At 56.6% G+C, this 8,254-nt stretch overlaps 1 protein-coding gene across 16 annotated transcripts in view; it reads right to left on the minus strand.

Annotated features, from left to right (window-relative positions):
• The window catches only part of ARFGAP1 (ARF GTPase activating protein 1), a 96,900-nt gene extending 91,870 nt beyond the window's left edge, over window positions 1-5,030 (minus strand). For 12 of the 16 annotated variants that reach the window (XM_073309085.2, XM_073309080.2, XM_073309081.2 and 9 more), the window contains exon 1: window positions 4,931-5,030. The gene's annotated coding sequence lies outside the window, so the exon portion shown is untranslated. Of the gene's footprint in view, window positions 1-1,890; window positions 2,051-4,930 lie in introns of all 16 variants that reach the window. The other 4 variants (XM_073309072.2, XM_073309074.2, XM_073309073.2 and 1 more) reach the window with 3 other exon arrangements.
• Between the last annotated feature and the right edge of the window lie 3,224 nt (window positions 5,031-8,254).

An 8,254-nucleotide genomic window follows, 5' to 3' on the forward strand; every position in this document is an offset into this window, starting at 1 on the left:
CCATGGCGCTCATCAGCGCTGCGTGACGGGGGAGGTTGAAAAAATGAAGTCAGGCTGCGAAGCTGCTCTCCCCCTACCCACAAGGCTCCATCTGGCTGGCAAAACGCAGAGGACTCAAGTGGAGAAGGAACTTAAGTTCCTGATTCAGATGACATAGCTGTAAAGTGGGATTCCATTACTCAAGAAAGCATTACAGGGGTAGTTATAAAGCTGTGACTCCCATGATCACAGCAACTTTACAGTGCTATGCAAGTCATGAATCTTCACAGCACCTCTGTGAGGTAGACAAAAATATCCATTGTACAGGTGGGGAAAGGGAAGCAGAGAGAGGTTAAGTGAATTACCCAGAGCTAACGAGAGACCTATTGAACCAGGATTAGAATTCAGAAGTCCCTGGCTCCTAGTTTTGTGCTCAGACTATGTCTCTCTCCAGTATTCTTTACTAGTAGTCCTCTAAATCCCAAGTCATCTAGTCCCCCCAATGTTTATTTTCTATGTGAATGTGATTCAATTATGGGTTCATCTATTCCAAGCATCACACAGTCATTAAAGTCAACCTAGAAATACAGCAGAGCCCTGTTTATTCTACCCTCCATTACCCAACAATCTTTATACAGACAACAAGAGCACAAAGGTCCAGAAGAGGGCAATATCTCTCGGGGCCATTAGATGACGCTGCAGCATTGCACTTTCCTATTGTACGGTTTCTCCAGATTTTTGATTATCTGATCTGGCCCCAGGTCCCAACTAGATCAGATAAACAGGGTTCTGCTGTAGTCTAAGAGTCAAGCCACAACCATAGTAATACACTAAAAGTTCACAGCTTTACACACACATTTGCAGATATTGGTCATCTTCCGGCATTCAGCTGAGGAACTGGCAAGAACAATTAGAATTTGTAATTTTGTTTGGAAGTTTGGCTCCTTGAACCTGCATTGTGGACACAGAACACTTTAAATTACAGTATAGCTGAATTACTGAACCACTGTGCAGTCACCTAATCACCACTGCCTCTATTCTTCAGTACACTAAACACTGTTTTCCTGATTTTCTACAAATTATAAATACTGAAAAGGCAGAGAACAAATTATAAAGAAAAGTAACATTTATCTTGTGGAAATAAGTTTTCTTTAAGGAATGTAATTGTTTAAAGTATTCCCTCCAATATTACAGAGGAAAAGAAGATTCAATATTGAATGGAAAAGAAAGTTTGTCTGAATTGTGTATTTATGGCAAACATACGTACAAGTTAACTATGAAATTTTAGACTAAATGTGCCAGCTAACATTCTACAGCAGAACAAATTTACAATGGATCAGTATATTAAGTATCCTGGAATGTTTTGTTTCCTGGTCTTGAATATTCAAGTCATCTGCTTCCACACTGGAGAGTAAAAGTGTACTCTGTGTATTTCCTACAGCAATGATTTCCACAAACCAGGATGTCATCCATGCTGACTACCTCAGCACTGAAGAATCATGTTTACCCAAATCATCTATTAATCATCCTTTTGTTTTACTAAAAGCAAAGTAGTGAAGTGGTAGTAGAAGTAGCTGATCTACAAGTACAATTATGATGTTCAGGGTTTAAAACAGCTACAGCAGGACTTTGAAACTCTGACATGGTGGACTAGTCATATGGTTGAAACTCTAAAGAGTTTTGCAATACACCATATAGAGGATACTACATAAAAAGTAAACAATGTGATGGGATAGGTTCCAGATATCTTAGTTTACAGACTTCATCAGGATTAAAGATGTCTTAGGTAAGATGGTGATATCAGTCTGCGGGGCATAACTTTTTAAAATGGTTTTAACTGGTGGACAAACATTCTCAAGCCATTTTTTCAAGTTAGATGCTTTTCCACACTGACCAGCACAACCATCTTACCTGAAACTAAGCTCAAGATGAGAAGGTGGAAGAGATTCTGAATCCACATCCCAATGAAGCCTGTAAACTGAGATACTCAGATCCAGGCTCCGTTCTTGAAGACCATTTCAGAACATGACCAGATTCCTAATGAGGATGGAGGCTTCTCCTCTCTAGAAGACTTATGTGGGGGGGGGGAGGGAGGGAGAGAGACAGAAGAGCATTGCTCTTAAAAACAGATCCAATGGACTAAGTCTTATTTGAAGCAGTACTTTAAAAAAAAGCAATACGGTTTTTCCTTTCTGCCTTTAAAGCACCAGAGCAAACAATCAATATCACTGGGGAGAGGCCAGAGTGTGGTGGCTCTGGGGCCCCATCTGCACTGATGGCTGGAAGGTGGCTACCGTCTGCAAGGCTTATGCTGGCGAAGGGACATGACCCAGCAGCCGTAACCCTGGCTAACAAGGCACTGTCACAGCCACAGCTAGAGACACAAAGGGGCAGGACTTCAAACCCGGGGCTCTCCGCATCCCAGGACCGGGGAGGGGGGCTGCAGCGAGCTTCCTGCAGAACCCTCCCGGACAGGTGAGAAGGGCTGAAAGCGGGGGGGGGGGGGGGGGGGGGGAGCGGGGCCTGAGGCCAGGGGGAGGGATGAGGTTGGGGGGCGGGGCGAGGTAGGCCAGGGCGGGGGGGGGGGGCAGGGGCGAGGTAGACCAGGGCCGGGGGGGGGGAGGAGAACCGGCTCCGAGGGGGGGGGCGGGGGCGAGGTAGGCCAGGGCCGGGGGGGGGGGGGGGAGAACCGGCTCCGAGGGGGGGGCGTGGTAGGCCAGGGCTGGGGGGGGGGAACCGGCTCCGAGGGGGGGCGTGGTAGGCCAGGGCCTGGGGGGGGGGACTAACTCCGAGGGGGGGGCGGGGTAGGCCAGGGCCGGGGGGAGGGGACCGGCTCCGAGGGGGGGGGGCGGGGTAGGCCAGGGCCGGGGGGAGGGGACCGGCTCCGAGGGGGGGGGGCGGGGGCGAGGTAGGCCAGGGCCGGGGGGGGGGGAGAACCGGCTCCGAGGGGGGGGCGGGGGCGAGGTAGGCCAGGGCCGGGGGGGGGGGGGGGGAGAACCGGCTCCGAGGGGGGGGCGGGGGCGAGGTAGGCCAGGGCCGGGGGGGGGAGAACCGGCTCCGAGGGGGGGGCGGGGGCGAGGTAGGCCAGGGCCGGGGGGGGGGTGGGGGCGAGGTAGGCCAGGGCCGGGGGGGGGGAACTGGCTCCAAGGGGGGGGGCGGGGTAGGCCAGGGCCGGGGGGGGGGAGAACCGGCTCCGGGGGGGGGGGGGCGAGGTAGGCCAGGGCCGGGGGGGGGGGAACTGGCTCCAAGGGGGGGGGCGGGGTAGGCCAGGGCCGGGGGGGGGACCGGCTCCGGAAGGGGGGGCGGGGTAGGCCGGGAGGGGGGGGCCCGGCTCCAGGAGGGGGCCCGGGGTAGGCCGGGAGGGGGGCCCGGGGTAGGCCGGGAGGGGGGGCCCGGCTCCGGGAGGGGGGCCCGGGGTAGGCCGGGGCCGGGAGGGGGGGGCCCGGCTCCGGGAGGGGGGGCCCGGGGTAGGCCGGGGCCGGGAGGGGGGGGCCCGGCTCCGGGAGGGGGGGCGGGGGCGAGGTAGGCCAGGGCGGGGGGGGGGGGAGAACCGGCTCCGAGGGGGGGGCGTGGTAGGCCAGGGCTGGGGGGGGGGAACCGGCTCCGAGGGGGAGCGTGGTAGGCCAGGGCCTGGGGGGGGGGGACTAACTCCGAGGGGGGGGCGGGGTAGGCCAGGGCCGGGGGGAGGGGACCGGCTCCGGGGGGGGGGGGGCGGGGGCGGGGTAGGCCAGGGCCGGGAGGAGGGGACCGGCTCCGAGGGGGGGGGCGGGGTAGGCCAGGGCCGGGGGGGGGGGGGGGAGAACCGGCTCCGAGGGGGGGGCGGGGGCGAGGTAGGCCAGGGCCGGGGGGGGGGAGAACCGGCTCCGAGGGGGGGGCGGGGGCGAGGTAGGCCAGGGCCGGGGGGGGGGAGAACCGGCTCCGGGGGGGGGGGGCGAGGTAGGCCAGGGCCTGGGGGGGGGGACTAACTCCGAGGGGGGGGCGGGGTAGGCCAGGGCCGAGGGGAGGGGACCGGCTCCGAGGGGGGGGGGCGGGGGCGGGGTAGGCCAGGGCCGGGGGGAGGGGACCGGCTCCGAGGGGGGGGGCGGGGGCGAGGTAGGCCAGGGCCGGGGGGAGGGGACCGGCTCCGAGGGGGGGGGCGGGGGCGAGGTAGGCCAGGGCCGGGGGGGGGGGAGAACCGGCTCCGAGGGGGGGGCGGGGGCGAGGTAGGCCAGGGCCGGGGGGGGGGGGAGAACCGGCTCCGAGGGGGGGGCGGGGGCGAGGTAGGCCAGGGCCGGGGGGGGGGGGGAGAACCGGCTCCGAGGGGGGGGCGGGGGCGAGGTAGGCCAGGGCCGGGGGGGGGGGGAACTGGCTCCAAGGGGGGGGGCGAGGTAGGCCAGGGCCGGGGGGGGGACCGGCTCCGGGAGGGGGGCGGGGTAGGCCGGGAGGGGGGGCCCGGCTCCGGGAGGGGGCCCGGGGTAGGCCGGGAGGGGGGGCCCGGGGTAGGCCAGGGCCGGGAGGGGGGGACCGGCTCCGGGAGGGGGGAGCGGGGTAGGCCAGGGCGGGGGGGGGGACCGGCTCCGGGAGGGGGGGGCGGGGTAGGCCAGGGCGGGGGGGGGACCGGCTCCGGGAGGGGGGGCGGGGTAGGCCGGGAGGGGTAGGCCGGGGCCGGGAGGGGTAGGCCGGGGCCGGGAGGGGGGGACCGGCTCCGGGAGGGGGTAGGCCAGGGCCGGGATCGGGCTGAAGGGAGGCCAGCGCCAAGAAGCCCCGGGGGCGGGGAGGGGGAGGGACGGGCGACCCGGGGCCTGAGGGAGGCCGGGGGGAAGCGGGCGGCTCCGGGGATCCTGAGGGGAGCCCGGGGGCGGCTGAGGGAGGCCGGACATGCCCCACGGCGGGCCGGGGTCCCCCGGCTGAGGGGGTGCGGCGGGGGCCGGGGGGTCCCTGCCCGGGGCCGGGGCCGGGGCCGGCTCTGTACCTCCTGCGGCAGCGGGCGGCCCCGGCTTTCGCTCTCCCCCGGCTCCTCACAGCGCAGCCGCCGCCGGCCCCGGCGACGTTGCAGGTTTGCAAAGCATGCTGGGAACGGGGACGGGGTTAACCCCCTCGGGCCCGGCCTGCGGGCGGGGGGGGGGACGCACCGGAGGGGCGCGCGCAGACAGGGACGCCCAGGCAAAGGCGGGAGGAAGAGGCAGACAGACAGCGATGGACGGACGGAGAGACACGGGCTCAGAGAGGGACACTCAAACACAGACACCCAGAGGGGGGCAGGGAGAGTGAGGGGGACCAGACAGCACCTGTGAGAAATCGGGGGGGCTAATAGGCACCTATGTAAGATATGCACCCCACCTATCTGCACCGCTACAGACTAGGGGCCGAATGGCTCGGCAGCAGTTCTGCGGAAAAGGACCGAGGGGTGACAGTGGACGAGAAGCTGGATATGAGTCAGCAGTGTGCCCTTGCTGCCAAGAAGGCCAATGGCATTTTGGGATGTATAAGTAGGGGCATAGCGAGCAGATCGAGGGACGTGATCGTTCCCCTCTATTCGACACTGGTGAGGCCTCATCTGGAGTACTGTGTCCAGTTTTGGGCCCCACACTTCAAGAAGGATGTGGATAAATTGGAGAGAGTCCAGCGAAGGGCAACAAAAATGATTAGGGGACTGGAACACATGAGTTATGAGGAGAGGCTGAGGGAGCTGGGATTGTTTAGCCTGCAGAAGAGAAGAATGAGGGGGGATTTGATAGCTGCTTTCAACTACCTGAAAGGGGGTTCCAAAGAGGATGGCTCTAGACTGTTCTCAATGGTAGCAGATGACAGAACGAGGAGTAATGGTCTCAAGTTGCAGTGGGGGAGGTTTAGATTGGATATTAGGAAAAACTTTTTCACTAAGAGGGTGGTGAAACACTGGAATGCGTTACCTAGGGAGGTGGTAGAATCTCCTTCCTTAGAGGTTTTTAAGGTCAGGCTTGACAAAGCCCTGGCTGGGATGATTTAACTGGGAATTGGTCCTGCTCCGAGCAGGGGGTTGGACTAGATGACCTTCTGGGGTCCCTTCCAACCCTGATATTCTATGATTCTATGATCTGGACGGTCCCTATAAAATGGGGAGATCCGGTCACCCTAAGGGAGACACAGGAACAGACCCCGCTGGAGCAGAGACCATGGTCCCGGCTACATTGCGCCGGGTTGTGGGCCCGGTTCCGGAACGGGCTCTGAACTCGCTGCGGCTCCTCCTCGCTCCCCTCGCCCCGGGCGGGATTGCAGGTTCCAGCCTCCGGGGCATCCCGGCCCGGCAGCGAATAGTCTGAAGCCACACAGCTTATTTTACTGGAGGTGTGAAGGTGATTTCCATCCATTGTTACCCCCAAATCCTCTCTAAAAGTGATGACGTAGCTGGCTGATGACATGAGGAAAGCGGCTGGCATTGATTTGTAAAGGTCGGAGCCAAATGTTGAGAGCCCATTTACACTATCCCGCATTTCTGTTTAAGCGGGGACTTTAGACCCTTCAGAGCAGGCCTTTAACATTTACATTTGAAACCCAGAGAGACAAGCTGCTGGTCCTTTTCAGTGCAATGCCTGTTCCGGCCATGGTACTTAATAAGCCGTCTATTGTCCTGCCACGGTTACATGGAAGATTAACAAGAATAACTCTCATTACTATTAACGGTGGCTACATGCATAACCCCTCCCTTACATCAACAAGAAGATAATGGACCCTGAATACGTGTACATTGGAGGTGTGCAGTGAAACATAAAGTAAATTCCACCCCCACAATTTGCTTTTCCAGTGAAGGACAAAGTGACCTCTTCTGATAAGTGCCATTATTTTCTGGTAACATGAACTAATGTGAAATGAGGTTCCCATTATATACACGCTATATGAGAATCTAATTAGAGTATTCATCATACTATTTCTGTAATTGGTACAGGGCCCAGTGATTGGTATAAGCATTGATTCTGCAGTGTGTCTGACAGGGCTTGTGTTGCATATTCAATACTTTATGCTTGCAGCCTGGAGGGAGCACTGTTGTGCAACATTTTTCATATGTCATGGATGATGCAGAACTGGGATATTAACACTGTCTCTATTCTTGGTTCATTTACCAAACATGATCATACACACACTGTCTGGGCTGCAGAATCTTCCAGTGGCAGCCCTGGCTGGATGGATCAAAATTGCCACTAATAACCTGGAGCATGTTAATGCATTCCCTGCTCTTTCACAGAAGATACGATTTATGAATTGCATGGAACAATAAATAGTTTTGGATGCTTACATTTGCACTATGGTAGCAATATTGCAACCCTTCCTAGTATGGAAAAAGTCTTCACTAACATGATAAATCAGAAGTAGGAGCAAGTACTTGTGTAAGTGAGAGTTACAGGATCAGGCCCATTCATTCAGTGGGAATGAGACAAAGCCAGCAAAGTCTCTCTTACACAGCATACAAATGAATCAATGCAGTTCCCTAGCAAGTCTTCATTACTCTGTTCCTGGAATCTGGGACAGGTACATAACCCCAATAAGGCCATCTCTGAAATGGAGACAGATATCTGTAGTGTGTTAGTATGAAAACATTAAAAATATTAACATGTAGGATTCAGAAAAAATGTCCTAAATTATATCTTCCCCCTTTCCTTGGTTGATTGGCTATTGGTTGGACTGCCAATATGAAACACTGTTAGCCATAGTTTTTTATCATCATGCCTAATTTCAGATACAGTAAAATGTGAGGACAAGGGATAAACTGTAAGATAGAAGGAGATATAAGGAAAATGCACTCCTTTTGGGAGATTTTTCATACTAGTTTTGATGGGTCTTTTCTCTTTAATTTCCCTTGGCATTCAAGTTTTGCATTGTCATTAATTATAACTTATGCAGCAATAATAATCAAATCATAATAACAGAACGTGGCCCTTTTTTAGCTCCCTGTATGTCTTCAATAGCCTCCAAATACTACTGGTAGGAAATATGATGAGACCTGGAGCTCTTTTTGGTCTTCTCTGCACCCTATGATTTCCTAATAGCATTTCTTAGAAATAAAACTTCAGTCCCTCTCCTACCCCATGATCGGTAACTAGCTGCTCATTTACACCAGATTGCCCAGCTTCCGGGAAGAAGATACCATTTTCCCTTAGAAAGCATTACACAGTGACTTGTCCCAAAATAAATACATGAATTACAGTGTTTTTGTCTGTGTTTTGAACAGTGCTGAGTTTGTTATTGGCACTTAATGCTCTCGCTAATGATAGTAAGCACTTTTGGCCCTGATCCTGCAAAGACTTAATAATATGGTTAA

The sequence above is a fragment of the Lepidochelys kempii genome, chromosome 13, assembly GCF_965140285.1.
Source record: "Lepidochelys kempii isolate rLepKem1 chromosome 13, rLepKem1.hap1, whole genome shotgun sequence".
NCBI classification, from domain to species: Eukaryota; Metazoa; Chordata; order Testudines; family Cheloniidae; genus Lepidochelys; species Lepidochelys kempii.